Here is a 17,034-nt window from a genome sequence, read left to right on the forward strand (position 1 = left end):
TGTGTCCCCATTGATTATCATTGTTTCACCAAGTTTCCGTGATGCCTATTATATCAATATCCTCATTTAATACCAGGTACTCAAGTTCCCTCATCTTAGTATTTAGACTTCTAGCATTTGTATACAAGCACCTATAAAATTTGTCACTTTTTAGCTGTCTGTCATTATGTGATGTAATTGAATGGGACTCATTTCATTTGACTGTTTCTCTTCAGTTCCTACTTGTGCATTATCAACTTCCATCCTTTCCTTCTCACTAGGATATAGAGAATACCCATTAATAGATCTTCCTCTAAGGGATATCTCTGTCTGAACCATGGGCTCCTTCCACACCTGTCGGCTTTCCCCCCCCAGCCCTTAGTTTAAAAACTCCTCTACAGCCTATTACATTTTACACTCTAGCAATCTGATTCCATTTCGGTTTAGGTGAAGCCCATCCTTCCTGTATAGGCTCCAACTTTCCCAAAAGGTTCCCCAGTTCCTAAAAAATCTAAACCTCTCCTCCCTATACCATTATCTCATCCACATTGAGACCCTGCAGTTCTGCCTGTCTAAATGGCCCCGCAAAAAAGCAAAAGCAGAGCAAACTTCCCCACACTCTTTTGTTACCATGCCTCAGTCTTTAATGGAAGGATCTGTAGGAGTAGGAGGAGAGTTCAGACTTCATGTCCATAACAGGCTTGATCCTGAGTTGCTCCTGCAAGTGAATAGGACTTGGAGCCGAGGGCATATAGCACCTTGCAGGCCCTCATCACCATAGATTCTAAGAAAAACTCCTAATCATTCATGAATTTATCCGCACAATAGCCTTGTGTGGTGGGGAAGTATATCTACCCCATATTTTCGGATGAGGACCTGAGACACAGAGAGAATAATTGAGTTGCCTAAATTCACATCAAAGTCTATGGAAGAGCCAGGAATTGAACCTAGATTGTTGACTCACAGTTCAATGCCCTATCCAGAAGATCATACTTCCTTCTTCCTTAAGCTTTAGTATTTTTAGCTCAGAAAGTGACAAGCATTCCAAGTAGTAACTTATGTAGCAATGATGGTTTTTGAGATGTGAATATCCACCCACTAAGAATTAAACCAAGCTAATTAACTTATTTTACAAAGGTCACAAGACAAGAACCTTCAGTGCTATTTTGACATAAATTTTATCTTTAATTTTACATGTTTCAGTTTGCTAATAATTATGCAATAACTTTTATAGTTTTTCAAACTTGAAGACTATTTTGTTGATTTCTCCTAAATTAGTTGTCATTTTTAAAATGTCATCATTTCAGATATCTGTAGTTTACTATAGAAAATGAAATATTTTCAAATAGAATTTTACAATCATTAGTATTTTTACAAGGGCAAAAACATTCTTCTTTTAAAAAGCACATATGGAAAACTTTTTTTAAAAAAATGTACTCAGACTTGTTACATTCACAGCACTTACTACTTAATTCATAGCATTTACTTTTATTACTCTGGAAGCTTAAACATTTAAAACCATTTAGTGCCCTCTAGTGGGACATTTGCTGTGCACTGCTAACTTCTAGACCAGGGGTCAGCAACCTTTCAGAAGCGGGGTGCCAAGTCTTCATTTATTCACTTTAATTTAAGGTTTCGCATGTCAGTAATACATTTTAACGTTTTTTAGAAGGTCTCGCTCTACAAGTCTATACATTATATAACTAAACTACTGTCGTATGTAAAGTAAACAAGGTTTTCAAAATGTTTAAGAAGCTTCATTTAAAATTAAATTAAAATGTTGATCTTACGCTGCCGGCCCGCTCAGCCCACTGCCAGCCTGGGGTTCCATTCACCTAGGCCGGCATAGGCTGAGCGGGGCCTGCGGCCGGGACCCCGGCTGGCAAGGGGCTGGCAGCCAGAACCCCAGACCAGCAGTAGGCTGAGCGGGACTGGCGGCCGGGATGCCAGACTGGCAGTAGGCCGAATGGCTCAGCCCACTGCCGGTCTGGGATCCCAGCCCTGCCCACATAGAGTGGATACCTACCTTCTCCCTGGTTCTAGCCCATTCTCTTTCTCTCTCTCTGCACTGAGCTGAGGGTGAGAGTGCACTGAGCACAGGGCTGGGGGTGAAGGAGCAGGCTGGGGGTTGGGGTGTAGGGTCTGGCCAAGAGCTAGAATGAAGGAGGGGGCTCAGAGTTGGGGCAGGAGGTTTGGGTGTGGAGTGCTTACCTGGGCAGCTCCCATTTGGTGCGAGGGGTGCAGGTGGGAATGTGGGGGGGGGGGTGCAGAAGCTCCTGTTTGGTGCTCAGGGTGGGGGTGGGAATGCGGGGGGTGCAAGAGTCAGGGCATGGTGTGGGGGCGGGGCTGGGTATGTGTGGGGGGTATTGGAGTCAGGGCTGGGGTTGTGGGGGGTGCAGGAGTCAGGGCAAGGGGCTGGGGGGTATGTGAGGAGGGTGCAGGAGTCAGGTCATGGGATGTGGGGGGCTGGGTATGTGAGGGGAGTGCAGGAGTCAGGGCAGGGGGCTGGGGGCATGTGAGGGGGGTGCAGGAGTCAGGGCATTGGGTGTGGGGGGACTGGGTATGTGTGGGGGGTGCTGGAGTCAGGGCTGGGGTCGTGGGGGGATGCAGGGGTCAGGGCAGAGGGCTGGGGGCATGTGAGGGGGGTGCAGGGGTCAGGGCAGAGGGCTGTGAGTGTTGGGGGGTGCAGGGGGCTGGGAGCACCCCCACGACCCTAGCCCACACCCCCAGCCCTCTGCCCAGAGTGGCTCACAGCAGGGGGCTGGAGGGGATATGCCCTGATTCCACCCCCCATCCCCAAGGCCCCGTCTCCACCTCCTCCTTGGAGCAGCGAGCGCGCTGCAGTTCCACTTCTCCCCCTCCCTCACAAGGGCCATCAGCTGATGGGTGGCAGGGAGGGAGAGGAGGAGGGGCAGGAACCCAGCATGCTGCAGGAAGAGGTGGGGAGGGGGGGGACTCGCCTGCCCTGCAGCAGCAGCCAGCAGGACCAAGCTTCTTCACTCTGACCCCGCGGGGGGGTGGGCGGGGAAGAGTGGGCTGGGCAGGATTTTTAATGGCACGCTGCTGCCTGCCGGGCTCCCGGCCTGGGTTCGGCAGCGGGCTGAGCGGGGCCGACGGCTGGGACCCAGCAGGCAGCAGCGTGCCATTAAAAATCAGCTTGCATGCCGTCTTTGGCACGCGTGCCGTAGGTTGCCGACCCCTGTTCTAGACAATGGGAACTTTGTGATTCTGCACTGAACACTACACTGGAATTAGAGTTGATGGGAAAATGGGGGGAAAAAACAATTCACAAAACTTTTCCTTGAAATCTGTTTTCTCTTTTTTGCAAAAATTTCATTTAAATGTTCTAAACAGTTCTAATTATGATGAAAAAATATCATTAGCATCTTAGACTAACCAAAAAATCACCGTGAGTACAAATCACATATTTAGTGAGCATTAGGCTCAGTTTTTTCTCAGAGATACAATAGACTAACAACTGATTTATTTGCTAACAGCTCACATGCCCAGATAAAGCACAATTCAGGGCTTGTCTACATGGTACTTTAGTCTGCACCTGAGGGGTGTAAATTTCAGTCTTCGCTAGCACTTTGTGCACTAACTGGCCCTTGTGGACCCTGCTGGTGTGCACTAAAAGTTCCCCAGTGCATGTTAACATAGTAATGGGACATTGAATTACTAACATTGAAATGGGACTATATTAACAAGCTGTAGAGAACTTTTATGGCATGTCCACATGAGCAGAGTCCACATGAGCCAGTTAGTGTGCAGCACACTAGTGCAGACTAAAAATTACACCTCTCTGGTGTGGACTAAAAGATCATGTAGATAAGCTTTCAGTGTGATTTCCTATCAGGATCTGATCCAATGGTTCTACCAGATGGTTGGCTCCCATTGAAGTCCATATGCAAAGTGATGTGTGGATCAGGCTGATCCATATCAGCAAGTTAAATGTTGTCAGAACCTCATCTAAACTCATGGGACAGCCATTTTCTGTTGCACTACTATGACAACAGAATGATAACCCAACAAAGAACTACCAAAATTATCTTGGAAACCTTTTTCAGGCCTGAAAGGAAAGTTTCCTCTGCACTGGGATGGATACTGACTTCAGTTATTTTTTGGTAGTGAGGTCTCTGTTCACTCACATTTTTCTAGTTCAAGATTACCCTAGAGTAGCAGTCATTGGAATCCCCTCCAGTTTTCTTTCTTTAGGTTCTCCAAGATGGCACCTTTTAGTTTTAAGATGCTGCAGCTAAGCATGGCCTTCAAGGAGGCTGTTGGTCTCCAAGGGCCTGATCTTGCAAACATTTAAGTGCATGTTTAAATGTTAGCATGTGAATAGTCCTGTTGTGTTTATAGTTAAGCACACACTCAACTGTTTATAGGATCAGGGCCTTTCTAAGTAAGAACAACTAGACTCCCTTTGGATTCTGTCAACGCAGTTCCCAAATGGGATAGGAGAGATCCATTATAAAGAGTAAAATGTGTTCAGGAAAGCCAGTCTTGTAGGCTTGCTGCAGACATGCCATCTCTTGCAAATTTACTGAGAGAGATGTGGTTTTCAAGTAAAATTAAGCCTCCCTCATGATCTTGCAACAGAAATCTCAGATGTCAGGATCTTTTTTTCAGCTGTAAGTGGCTGGGGCTCCCGCTGTCAACATCTCCTGTCCTCTCCTTGCAAGCCTGACAGCTGGAGCCCCTCCTTAGCGGGCTCTGGCTGTCAGCCCCAGGTGGCTGCTCCCCTGCCACCCTGGGAAGTGGGAAAGGGGACCCCACTGCCCCTCACTCCCCCCAGCCTGGGGAAGGTGAAGAACCCAAGAGGAGGTGAAGCTGGGAGGACTGAACTATGGCTTGGGAGCTTCAGGGGAGCTGAAATAAGGAGAGCGGGGTCTCATGGGGTCGGAGGGGTTGCATTGCTGGTGGGTTCTGAGCAGATGGGGTTGTTGTCAGATGTTGGCTGCGTGTGTGTTCATTCAGTGTGCTGTCCCAGCTCGGGGCAGGTAGCAGAGATATCAGACGTCAGTTAAACTGCCCAATAAATCCACTGATTCGCTTTTCAGCGAAGGCACCCGGCCAGGTTTATTGTCAATGAAGCACGGTAATAGCACCTGGCAGACTCTACGAAGATGATAAGACATGTATGCTCATGACAATGGACAGTGGCGGGACTTTCCACTGCTCTGTAGACTGGCCAAAGACACTCCCTCTAAGATACATTTTTATACACCAATACAAACAAGTTACGTACTGCCCCGGCATATGGGGGTGTCACCCTTTGCCTTGTACATGTTGGTTTGATCAAAACATCTCCATCCATCATGCTGTCATCCTGATGTTATCCTTAAGATGGGTCAGCGTGTTCCTGTTATCTTTGGGGAATGTGTTTGGTATCAAGATGTTCTGGTACCACCTTTCTGGAATATGTTTACGTATATATTCTTGTGCCTAGCACTACTTAGCAATGTGTGTTTCCACAATATCAGCCATGTTCTTGCCAGATTCTGTGAGCAGGGCCTGCCTCTTGCTCACAACCTGACTTTGCTTCATATAAGCAAAGTTTTGACCATTACTTTAGTTCAGGCCTCAGCCTCATACCAGGTCTCTGATACACAGGCTTATGTTTCAAGCCCTCTTCCTACTACAGGGGTGTCAAGGGTTAGTGCTGGGAGGGTGAACTGAGGGTGGTGGGGGTTGATAGCGTAGGGGGGCTGAACTGATGTGGTGGTGATGATGGGGGCTGGACTGAACTGAGGGGGGAACTGAATTGAGGGGGGGTTGGGTGGAGACAGAACTGATGGGGGACTGAAGGACAGGATTAATTGCTGAACAGGAGACATGCAGATGTGGGGGTGAGAGCTCCTGCAGCAGGGGCCAAAATCACCTCATCCAGTACATGTGCGAGAGTGGGCAACACTAAATTGTTACATGCACACACCCTGGGGATGCGCAGGGGTAGTTCAAAAATCAAAAGACTGACCTAAAAACCAGAATATCACCTTTTTTAAAATTCTCATGATTTTGGGGGCTCCGATTCAAGATATTTGAGGTTGACAGTACTGTCTACAGAGTTGATTTTGTTAGAGGTAATTTTGAAAAAGAAAAAAGTGCTAATTTTAAAACCAAGAACAAAACGCTTGCACACTTACCCAAAGAATCATAGTTGGGTCATTGGAAACAAAAGAGACAGAACGGGTTGTTTCAGATCAGGATTGTTCCAATATCTTAAGTATCAGGGGGTAGCCGTGTTAGTCTGTATCCACAAAAACAACAAGGAGTCCGGCGGCACCTTAAAGACTAACAAATTTATTTGGGCATAAGCTTTTGTGGGCTAGAACCCACTTCATCGGATGTATGGAGTGAAAATTACAGATTCAGGCATTATTTACTGACACATGAAGAGAAGGGAGTTACCTCACAAGTGGAGAACCAGTGTTGACAGGGCCAATTCGATCAGGGTGGATGTAGTCCACTCCCAATAACAAATGAGGAGGTATCAATTCCAGGACTTCAAAGAGAAACAGGAGAACTAAAATTCCAGACTTCAAAGAGAAACAGCAGAACTAAAATTCATTTGCAAATTTAACACCATTAATTTGGGCCTGAACAGAGACTGGGAGTGGCTGACTCATTACAAAAGCAGCTTTGCCTCTCCTGGAATTGACACCTTGTTGTTTCTGTCCAATATCTTAGTGCAGTTCTGTCCACCAAGCCAAAAATATATGTTTAATGTAACTCTTTTTACTGTCATAATTTTGCATTCGTGTGATTGCCTGGGAAGCCATCATAATTGCTCTTAGATTACAGAGTAAAAGCTAGAACATTTTTAGAGTATAAGGGTATGTCTACACTGGCAAGTTTCTGAGCCACAAGTTATATCACTTTTATTAAAACGCTGGAATTAAACGGCTGTTGTGTGTCCACACTGTACTCCTTGTAACAGCCGTGTTAGTCTGTATTCGCAAAAAGAAAAGGAGTACTTGTGGCACCTTAGAGACTAACCAATTTATTTGAGCATGAGCTTTCGTGCATCCGATGAAGTGAGCTGTAGCTCACGAAAGCTCATGCTCAAATAAATTGGTTAGTCTCTAAGGTGCCACAAGTCCTCCTTTTCTTTTTGTACTCCTTGTGACGCTGGGGTGCATTCACATTAGCAGCTCTTGCAACGGCAAAGACAACAGTGCATTGTGGTAGCTATCCTACTGGGCAACTGGCCACAGGATGCTTGGGGAAGGGTTTGCAATGCCTCGTGGGGCAGGCACAGTGTCACATGATGCAGGTTTCCCAATCCCATTGTTCCATGGGCATCCTACTACATTGCCAGCTGCTTTTCAACTGAAGTGGGGGGTTGAGGGGGGAAGAGTGTGTGACAGGGAGTGTGTGTGTGCGTATGAAGGCAGGGGAGAGACAGTGTGTTTTGAGGGACAGACAGTGTGTCAGCATGCTGTCTTGTAAGTTCAGACAGCGGCAGGAAGCAACCAGTCTTGAGGCAGGAGGAGGGGGAAACCTGGATATCAGCACCCACCTCCCTCCCTGGGCTCAGACACCTGCCTCTGTGTTCAACAGCGTGAGCACTCCACATGAATGGTTTGCTTTGTGCCCTGGAGCAGATCAGCACAGCACCCAAGGGATGTCAGAAATGGTGCTTTGAAAGGGGAGGGACGCATGTCTCTGGGGCAGCCGAGTTCAAAACAATGAGCAGAGCAGTCACTTGAGGCATTATGGGGCAGCTCCGGAGGCCAATTACAGCACAGAAAGCAATCAAAAGTCTACACTGGCAATAGAGTGCTGGAGCCTCTGCACAAATAGCCTTACGACTCTCGTTGAGGTGTTTTTTTTGCACCTTTGCAACTGAGGAGTTTCTGCGCACAAAGTGGCTTGGCAGTGTGTACATGTCTGCAGTTTGAGCACAAAAAGCTGCTTTACTGCACAGAAACTTGCCAGTGTAGACAAGCATCCTGGTGGGGTGGGGTTGACTTTTTGGGAAAGTCTTACCCCTCCCCCCCACCCCCACAAGCTTGAGAACAGGCATACTTCATGCATATCACAGGCTCTAGTCTAAAGCACTCAGGAAGGGGGTGGGAACACCCACTGAGATGAACAGAGCAGTTCACACGTCTCAGAGCTATTGTTTCAGGTTGTATTCATCCCCATGGGGTGTCCTCTTTCAGCTGAGAACATCACATTGAGATGAATAGGCCACTTTGCACCTTTCAGAGCTTCCAGTACTGCAGATGGATGTGCAGAGGAATATTTCTCTCTATCTATCCTTCCCCTATAAGGATGACAGTTTTAACTGCTCTAAAGTCTGAATGCTTGCATGGATTTTCTTTAAATTGGCTATGCCTTCTGTGAGTGCAGAATAATTAGTGAGCCACATGTGGGGTCATTTGAGCCAGGGGTTCCAGAGATAAAGAAATAGCTGATTTTCAAAAAGTTTCTAGGTTGGGGCTTTTTTAGGGGTAGAGGCAGAGCTAGAGATCAAATTATTCCTGTGATGTAGACCAAAATGATCTCAACTAGTCAATTTTTACGCATGGCAGTGCGGGGCACCCCATATGTCTTTAGGGACCCAAACTGTGAACGGTATTTAAAAATATGATCACTCTTCACTTGCATAGATATGCACTCTGGAAGGACTGCTGTGCACATACACCAATAAATTAAAGAACAGTGTTTCTGTGCAGCCACTTTACGCGTGCCTGCGTAGTTGAAGGGAATATGCCGACACCATTCCCCAGTGAACACCCCCCCACTGATGTTTCTAGTTTGAACTTTTGTACATCTGTGCAATAAAGATGTAATAACTCACGTTGCTTGCTACACATTGCCTCTGTTATAATACAGTGGTTTTTTATTTTATGGGGAAATTTAGTGTGAACACAGAAGAGTAGTCAGAAGCTGGTCTAATCAAAATGTTTGTTATATCGGGTGGGGAAGAATGGAGACAGAGGATTTTGTGTGTGGGAGTGGGTCAGGGTTGGACAATGATCATAGTAAGCAAACCTTGAGTTGGTTGTTTGAGAAAATCTGTATTTTACAGGGGTGCAAAGTGGCCCATTCCTGATGTGAGGGCAGATTAGTGTGGTGTTTCTAAAAACACATAGCACAGAGTTTGGAACTCACAGTGCAGGTACCTTGACTGCTGAGGCAAAAGTTATACATCTGCTGTCAGGGTTGCCAAGTGTGGATTCTGGGTGATTCCTGGATCTCAAGTTTGCAAGGAGAGCAAGGAGTACAGCATGACATGCAGATTTATGAGTACAAGCTGTTTTGGCTTGCTATGCAAATTGTGGGACATGACATGTATAACTGCCTAAATGACTACTAACTGTTATCAACAATATATCTTTTCCTGTTCAAAAAATATGGAAATTCAATGACAAAACCTTTGTTTACGCAGAGTTAAGGTTACTTTGTGGTATTTTGCCCCTTTGCAGACAGCCACGTTGAGCAAATCTCAAACTTCTGAGAACAAGGAAATGTACAGTTAAGGTTTCCCAGGCAGCCTTAATTCTGCTCTTTCAGCAATGCCCCAATACACCCCATTAACACACATACCTTTATTCTGCCAACCCCACAGTTGCTGAAATGTACAAGTTCTTCACTGCCTTTTACATCCCATTCACCCACAAGATTCCATCTAATACTGTTTAAGAACCCCCACAAAAAAGTTGCCCAACACCTTCCCTTGTTCCCCTGGACCAGGCAGTAGCCAGTGAGAATTATTTGAATATACTACAGGTACAGTCAGTATGTCAGTGATGGAGGCAGTAGTTGGGCCTGCTTCCAACACCAACCCCTTGCTGGGAGGGTGGGAGATACAGCCAGCAGCATCCTTAAAGAGGATATCCTATTTCTCAACAGGCTTTGGCACACCTTCTTCACCAAAACAATGAGGAGTCTGGTGACACCTTAAAAACTAACAGATTTATTTGGGCATAAGCTTTCGTGGGTAAAAAACCCATTTCTTCAGATTCTTCTTCTTTTACCCACAAAAGCTTATGCCCAAATAAATCTGTTAGTCTTTAAGGTGCCACCAGACTCCTTGTTGTTTTTGTGGATACAGACTAACAGGGCTACCCCTCTGATACTTCTTCACCAGACAGTCCAAAATAAGATACAAGGGCATGGAAATCCTATTAGATAGCAGTACACTTGGCCGTCTCAAGTTTAGCTCTTGTAGATTCCTGGACCTATTTCAACTGAAAGTCTTAGGCAGCTTCTCTAGGACCTAGGCAAAGTCAGGTGCTCCCCTGCAGAGTCACTGTTTTGTTGCTAAAAGAAAAGGAGGACTTGTGGCACCTTAGAGACTAACCAATTTATTTGAGCATGAGCTTTCGTGAGCTACAGCTCACTTCATTGGATGCATACTGTTGCTGCTCGATCGTGGAGGTGTACTGAGCATCAGAGGAGTACTTCAGCTTGTTTACATCTACATAGCGGCCCCTATACAAACTGCAGGACTTTTCTAGGTGATGGACGGCCTGAGTGTGTGTTAGGAAACACTGATATACCAAAAGATTAACCATGGGGTTCCTTAGTGGGTCCTGTGTTGTTCAATATATTTATGAATGTTCTGCAAAGGGTGGGATAAGCAGTAAGGTGGCAAAATGTGCAGATGCCACAGAGTTATTTAGCAAAAAGAAAAGGAGTACTTGTGGCACCTTAGAGACTAACCAATTTATTTGAGCATAAGCTTTCATGAGCTACAGCTTACTTCATCTTTATGCATCCGATGAAGTGAGCTGTAGCTCACGAAAGCTTATGCTCAAATAAATTGGTTAGTCTCTAAGGTGCCACAAGTACTCCTTTTCTTTTTGTGAATACAGACTAACACGGCTGCTACTCTGAAACCAGAGTTATTTAGATTAGTCATTACCAGAGAAGACTGTGAGGAACTTCAGAGAGACCTAAAAAAGCTAAGTGAATGGGCAGCACAATGGCAAATGAAATTCAATGTCAACAAATACAAATAAATGCACATTAAGGGAAAATGTAAACTATGCATTTGCCTTACAGGGTCTACATTTACTGCATAAGCTCAAGAAAGGAACCTGGGCATCACTGTAGTATCTGTGCAGTCAAAAAAGCTAACAAGATGTTAGGATGCATAAGAGATGGGATGATTAATACGGTCCCCTTCGAGAACAGGTCCCCGGCCTTCCGAGAAGCCCGAGCTCGGAAACTGGAAAAATACGCCCCTCTGGCCGACACCCTGAGAGTGAAGGGCTACGAGGTGCAGCTGGACGCCCTGATCGTCGGAGCCCTGGGCGCTTGGGACCCCTGCAACGAGCGTGTGCTGCGGAGCTGTGCGATCAGTAAACGCTACGCACGGCTCATGCGGCGCCTCATGGTCTCGGACACCATCCGATGGTCCAGGGACATCTACATCGAGCACATCACCGGCCACCGACAGTACCAGGAGGAGTGAGCCGGTACGACCTTGTGCACACACTGTGGGAAAGAGACTGAGAGGCCTTCCCCATCGGAACACTGTGGGAAAGAGACTGAGAGGCCTTCCCCATCGGAACACTGTGCACACACTGTGGGAAAGAGACTGAGAGGCCTTCCCCACCGGACCATATGAACTGGAAACGTAATCCCACTGAACATTAAACCCCTCCAATGAGGGTAGACCCATCCCCACCCCCATATTCACTCACTGTACCCAGCATACTGAACATAGCCGTTGTGTGGATAACTTACCCCATATCTCGATGTCTGTACTCTGACCGGTTAAACTTTCCCCCCAGTCGGGGAGATTGCAGATTATTATGTGATCCTTGTTCCACCAGCTCCTAAATCGCATTTTGTACCCCTTGATAATCTGTACCTTATCCCCTGACAACCAGAAACTTCTATGCTTGAACTCTGTACCGTTGCTTATTTCAACATTATCTTAATAAAATGATTAAATCTGTGCAGTCAAAAAAGCTAACAAGATGTTAGGATGCATAAGAGATGGGATGATTAATAATAGGAATAATATTATAATGACTTTACCTCAATCAATGGGGTGGCCTCATCTGGAATACTATGTGCAGTACAGGTCACCGATCTCAAAAAGGACCTGGCTGAAGTAAAATGGGTACAGAGAATTGAGACAAGAATAATCAAGATCATGGAAAACTCATATCGGGAGAAACAAAATTGGGATTGTTTACTTTAAAGGGAGATAAATATGAGTAAAAGTGATAAAAGTATATAAAATAATGAATGGTTTAGAGAAGGTAGATTGGGAATATCCAGTGGGGTGAGAAAATTACTTGATCTAAATACTCCCTAGTGTAATAAGGTCTAAGATTTAGACTGTGTGCTTATCTTCTATTTTCTTTGGTAACTATTTCTGACCTCTTATGCCTACCACTTATAATCACTTAAAATCTATCTTTCCTGAGTTAATAAATCTATTTTATATTTTATCTAAAACAATGTGGTTTGGTTGAAGTGCTTCGGAAATCTCAGCTCAGGTACAAAGGCTGGTTCACATTGAGGGAGGTCTGGATTGGGTAATAAATGTACACTGATAAGACTTCTGACCAGGACAGGACGGTACAGCACTAGGGTGCAAGGCTGGGAAGCTGGGGGGGAATTGGCTGGTGCATTTCTCTGCGTGATTCATGAGTGGCTTTCAGAGCATTCATGCAACCTAGATGGGTGTGGGGCTCCACATGCTGCTGTGCTGAGTGATAGCAGTGCCTGGAGGGATTTGCTGCTTACCACTAGCAAAGGATTATGAGAGACAGCCCAAGCTGGAGAGTTAAGGGGGCACAAGGGTACCCCAGTTCCAGGTAGTACCCCGGGGATCCCATCACAGTGGTACATTATCCCACATCTGCTTACTGCAGGGTTCTTACAGTTTCCTCTGGAACGTCTGGTGCTGTCCACTGTCAGAGACGGGATACTGGATTAGATGGACCATGGGTCTGATCCATTAGGCAGTTCCCATGTTTCTACGTTTGGCAGAAGAGTAGTGTTGTGTGTGTTGAAGCCAGAGCTTCTTGTGCTGAAAGCATTTACTCAAAGGCTGTGGTCATTGGTCTTGGTGAGAATTGTGCTCAAAGTGTGCTAAGAGCTCTGACAACTGCTGACACACACTGCTAAAGGAATGTCTCAAAGCCAGTACAGGAGGGCTTTGTGACAGCCGCATAGAGGAAGAATAGTGGCTGGGCCAGATCACCAAGCATATACTGATATCTGGAATTATCATCCTTGTATCCACTTCAAACACATGGAAGCTGGAGGGGAAAATCCAGAGGCATGGATACAGAGCTGTCTCAAGTCAGGGACTTCAACAGAATAATATTGGAGAGCTACTGGATCCTCTTGGTGCCTCTTTCCCTAGTCTCTCATGTGAAGGCCAGTGCTTAGTACCACTGTCTTCAAATACTGAGGTTCTAAGTGGAGCCCGTGGATGATGGTAAAGATGCTTCAAGCACTCTGGCTAGCCTCATGTTGGATGGAGACCCCCTGGGATGACTCAGCAACGATATGCCAAGGAAATGCTGATATTGGACCCCTTAAACAATACTGACAGGAAAGTACTGTCACATCCGATGAAGTGAGCTGTAGCTCACGAAAGCTCATGCTCAAATAAATTGGTTAGTCGCTAAGGTGCCACAAGTACTCCTTTTCTTTTTGCGAATACAGACTAACACGGCTGTTACTCTGAAACCTGTGATAGCACTGGGGAACCAATAGCAGGGACATCAATATTCAAAGAAAAAAGATGCTCTGGAAAAAAAAAAGATAACTTAGCACCAAAAGAGTATCAAGCACCAGAAACCAGGGGTAGTGCACTGAGGCAGGCACTGGATTGCTGCAAAAATAAAGCACCACAATTTTATACTGAAGCATTTGAGAAAAAGAGCTCTGAAATGTAACCAACTTGACTGGAGTCAGACTTGTAAGCAAGAAAAGGATGCCTGAGAAGGTTGCATCCGATGAAGTGAGCTGTAGCTCATGAAAGCTTATGCTCAAATAAATTGGTTAGTCTCTAAGGTGCCACTAGTACTCCTTTTCTTTTTGCGAATACAGACTAATACGGCTGCTACTCTGAAACCTGAGAAGGTGTGACTGGGATCTGGTGAACAGCTGGAACCCAAAGAGGCATGGTTTCTTGTACAGAGCTTTTTAGCTAACCATAGTCAAGAATATTGACTGGAATATTCATAGGGCAGGTTTTATACTCATAAAGGGAGTGGCTCATGATGATCGAGGGGGGTGTTCATGTCCCACACGTTGCTTCCACTGCCCTCAAAGGTAAAAAGTCCTTAAGAGTCACGTGCATTTCATCAGTCTTCTGTTAAGCAGATAAGAACTAGAAATCAGAGTCCTGCGCAGATGGAATCTTAATAAAAACTGAAGTATCCAGGGCAGTCCAAAAAAGGTAGGAGGATCGTAGCTAACGGGAATGAGATAGGAATGAACCCATAGTGGTTTAGGATTTAGACAATATTGTCTTGTCAATTCAGCTGGTGAGCCTGAAGAAGTTTCTAGTTAAAACAGCTAGCAAGAAGGCAGGAGTAAAGAACCAGATAGAACCTTTGAGACCTAAGAAGAGATAAAGTACAATATGTGAATGCTATCTAGGCAGCCATAGATACCTCTTAGGGCACGAATGATTAGGTTGTGTTTTGTTTTGCACAAATGGTAAATAGATCAGCCGGTATTTGCTAGATACAGCCAAACAATTATGCTGATTCCAGATACCCTACCTGATAATTTACCTCAGTTATTCATGACACCACCTCCCTTCCTGTCGTCTCTCTCCTAGAAACCTACTTGTTGCATACTGAACTACAAGAAGTGAATTTATCCCCCCAGAAATGAAAACTAAAAACCAAACAGACTTTTATGTAATAATCATCATATCCATAAATGAGTAACCTTGCTGCTCTTATTATTGTGACCCATGTCCTCAAGTCCCCTCCACCTACTGATTACTACCTCTCATTGTGTCATGTGTAAATGAGACTGTGAATTGTACAAGGCAAAGACAATGTAGTTTGTTCTGTAAAGAGCCCAGCAAATTTTTGGCACGGTGCAAATAATAATTTCAAACTGTTTCTAATCAGATAGATCCAGCAGTTAATTTTAAGTAAAAAGAGCATAACAACTTTTTTAAAAAAACCCAAACAAATGTAATATAAAGTTGTCTTTTTTGTTCTGCCCATCTCAAGAGACTTGTTAAAGCAAATGAGACACACACAGCTGGCAAATTAATAAAAAAATAAAAGGCAAAAAGTGGTAAAGTAACAAACATAAGTGAAAATGTAAACAAAGTGCTACTGCTAGCTATGGAAAATAAGCCTAAAGAAACAGTAGCATGTAGAGCAGGGGAAGGCAACCTATGGCACGCGTGCCAAAGGCGACAAGCGAGCTGATTTTCAGTGGCACTCACACTGCCCGGATTCTGGCCACCGGTCTGGGGGGCTCTGCATTTTAATTTAATTTTAAATGAAGCTTCTTAAACATTTTAAAAACCTGATTTACTTTACATACCACAATAGTTTAGTTATATAGTATAGAGTTATAGAAAAAGACCTTCTAAAAATGTTAAAATGTATGACGGGCATGCAAAACCTTAAATTGGAGTGAATAAATGAAGACTCAGCACACCACTCCTGAAAGGTTGCCGACCCCTGATGTACATGCATGTGAAGAACTACTAGCAACAATTGGATACACTTAGAGTGGCTGAATTTTTAAACATTTGAGAATGTAAAAGTGACGTAAAATATTCAAACTACTGCAACGCTGTTTTACAATAATGAGATGTTACAAAAGTTATAACTGTATCCTAACTTCATTTAAAAACAATTTTACTGAAGTTCTGTTCATTCAGTTTAGGTTCTTATTACTCTGATGAGAAAAGGAAATACTGGCCAAAGTCAGAAAAGACTCTTTTTACACAAAGATGATCAGGAGGATTCATTAGAAAGAGTTATAAAAGAGACACCGTCTAGGTAGAAATCATATTTTTAAAAATCTTGTTTACCTTTATTTATAACACCCTAGATTGTTACAATTGGAAGAATTTAAAATGCCTTGTGTGTATAAAAAGATGTTCTACACTTTCCACAGTATACATCCGATGAAGTGAGCTGTAGCTCACGAAAGCTTATGCTCAAATAAATTGATTAGTCTCTAACTTGCCACAAGTACTCCTTTTCTTTTTGCGAATACAGACTAACACGGCTGTTACTCTGGAACCTTAAAAAATATAAAATACCTGTTCAGCCATTTATGCTGGTTGTGTATTTTCAGTGATTCACTCAACATAAAATTAAAACTAGAGCAGGCAGTTTAACTTCTGGTTCTCATGCCCTAAAGCCCTGCTCCTGTGATGAGCCGTGAGCTGGTGGACCCATGAGTTCAGCAGAGTCTGACTGATGGACCAAATTGTTTGTGACCTGATTACCTGAAAGATTGTCTCTCTCTCCACAAGACATAGTGGGAGAGTTGAAATCAGCAGACCGGCTCCAGCTAGAACCTCACTGAAATGTGTTATTTTCTCATTGGGCCCACCAGAGCCTGGATTTGTTAATCTTCCAGATATGCTGCAAAACAAATCCTTTATTCTTTCTTTTTGCAAGCTATTATGGAGGGAGGAGGCTAAAGATTGCAAGGACAACATAATCTTGATTTTTTATGATCACATGAACCATTTTTCCCCATGAAAGAAAAATAACATAAGGTGATGTCAGTGAAGAACAACTGGACATCCCTTCACATTCTGATGCATTGAAAGTCACATTGCATCACTCTGAAAGACAAGACAGCAATGAAGTCCACCCTATCCCAATACATGCCCCATATCGACAGTAATTTTAGGTGGTCAGTTTCACGAACTTTTTGTTTTTAGGAACTCCTCAATCCTGCATTATTTGTTCATAAAATAGGGGTTCTACTGTCTGGCGGGTATAGATGGCAGCAGGCGGTGGCTGTGGTATTACATACGTTTGTGGAGTGTAGCTGAAGAAAGAGAGGCCCGGCGTGTAGGATGTGAGCTGTATTTTTGTCATTTCGTATACTGATGAAACAAACGAG

General features: G+C 44.5%; 1 long non-coding RNA gene across 1 annotated transcript; it reads right to left on the reverse strand.

Moving 5' to 3' along the window:
* Window positions 1-238: 238 nt before the first annotated feature.
* LOC122465995 lies at window positions 239-6,960 on the reverse strand. Its single transcript, XR_006291172.1, has 4 exons — window positions 6,394-6,960; window positions 6,129-6,232; window positions 610-697; window positions 239-256 (listed from the first exon to the last, which is right to left on the reverse strand). It is a non-coding gene; the product is annotated as an uncharacterized LOC122465995 (long non-coding RNA).
* Window positions 6,961-17,034: the final 10,074 nt, after the last annotated feature.

Source organism: Chelonia mydas, chromosome 5 (genome assembly GCF_015237465.2).
Source record: "Chelonia mydas isolate rCheMyd1 chromosome 5, rCheMyd1.pri.v2, whole genome shotgun sequence".
NCBI classification, from domain to species: domain Eukaryota; kingdom Metazoa; phylum Chordata; order Testudines; family Cheloniidae; genus Chelonia; species Chelonia mydas.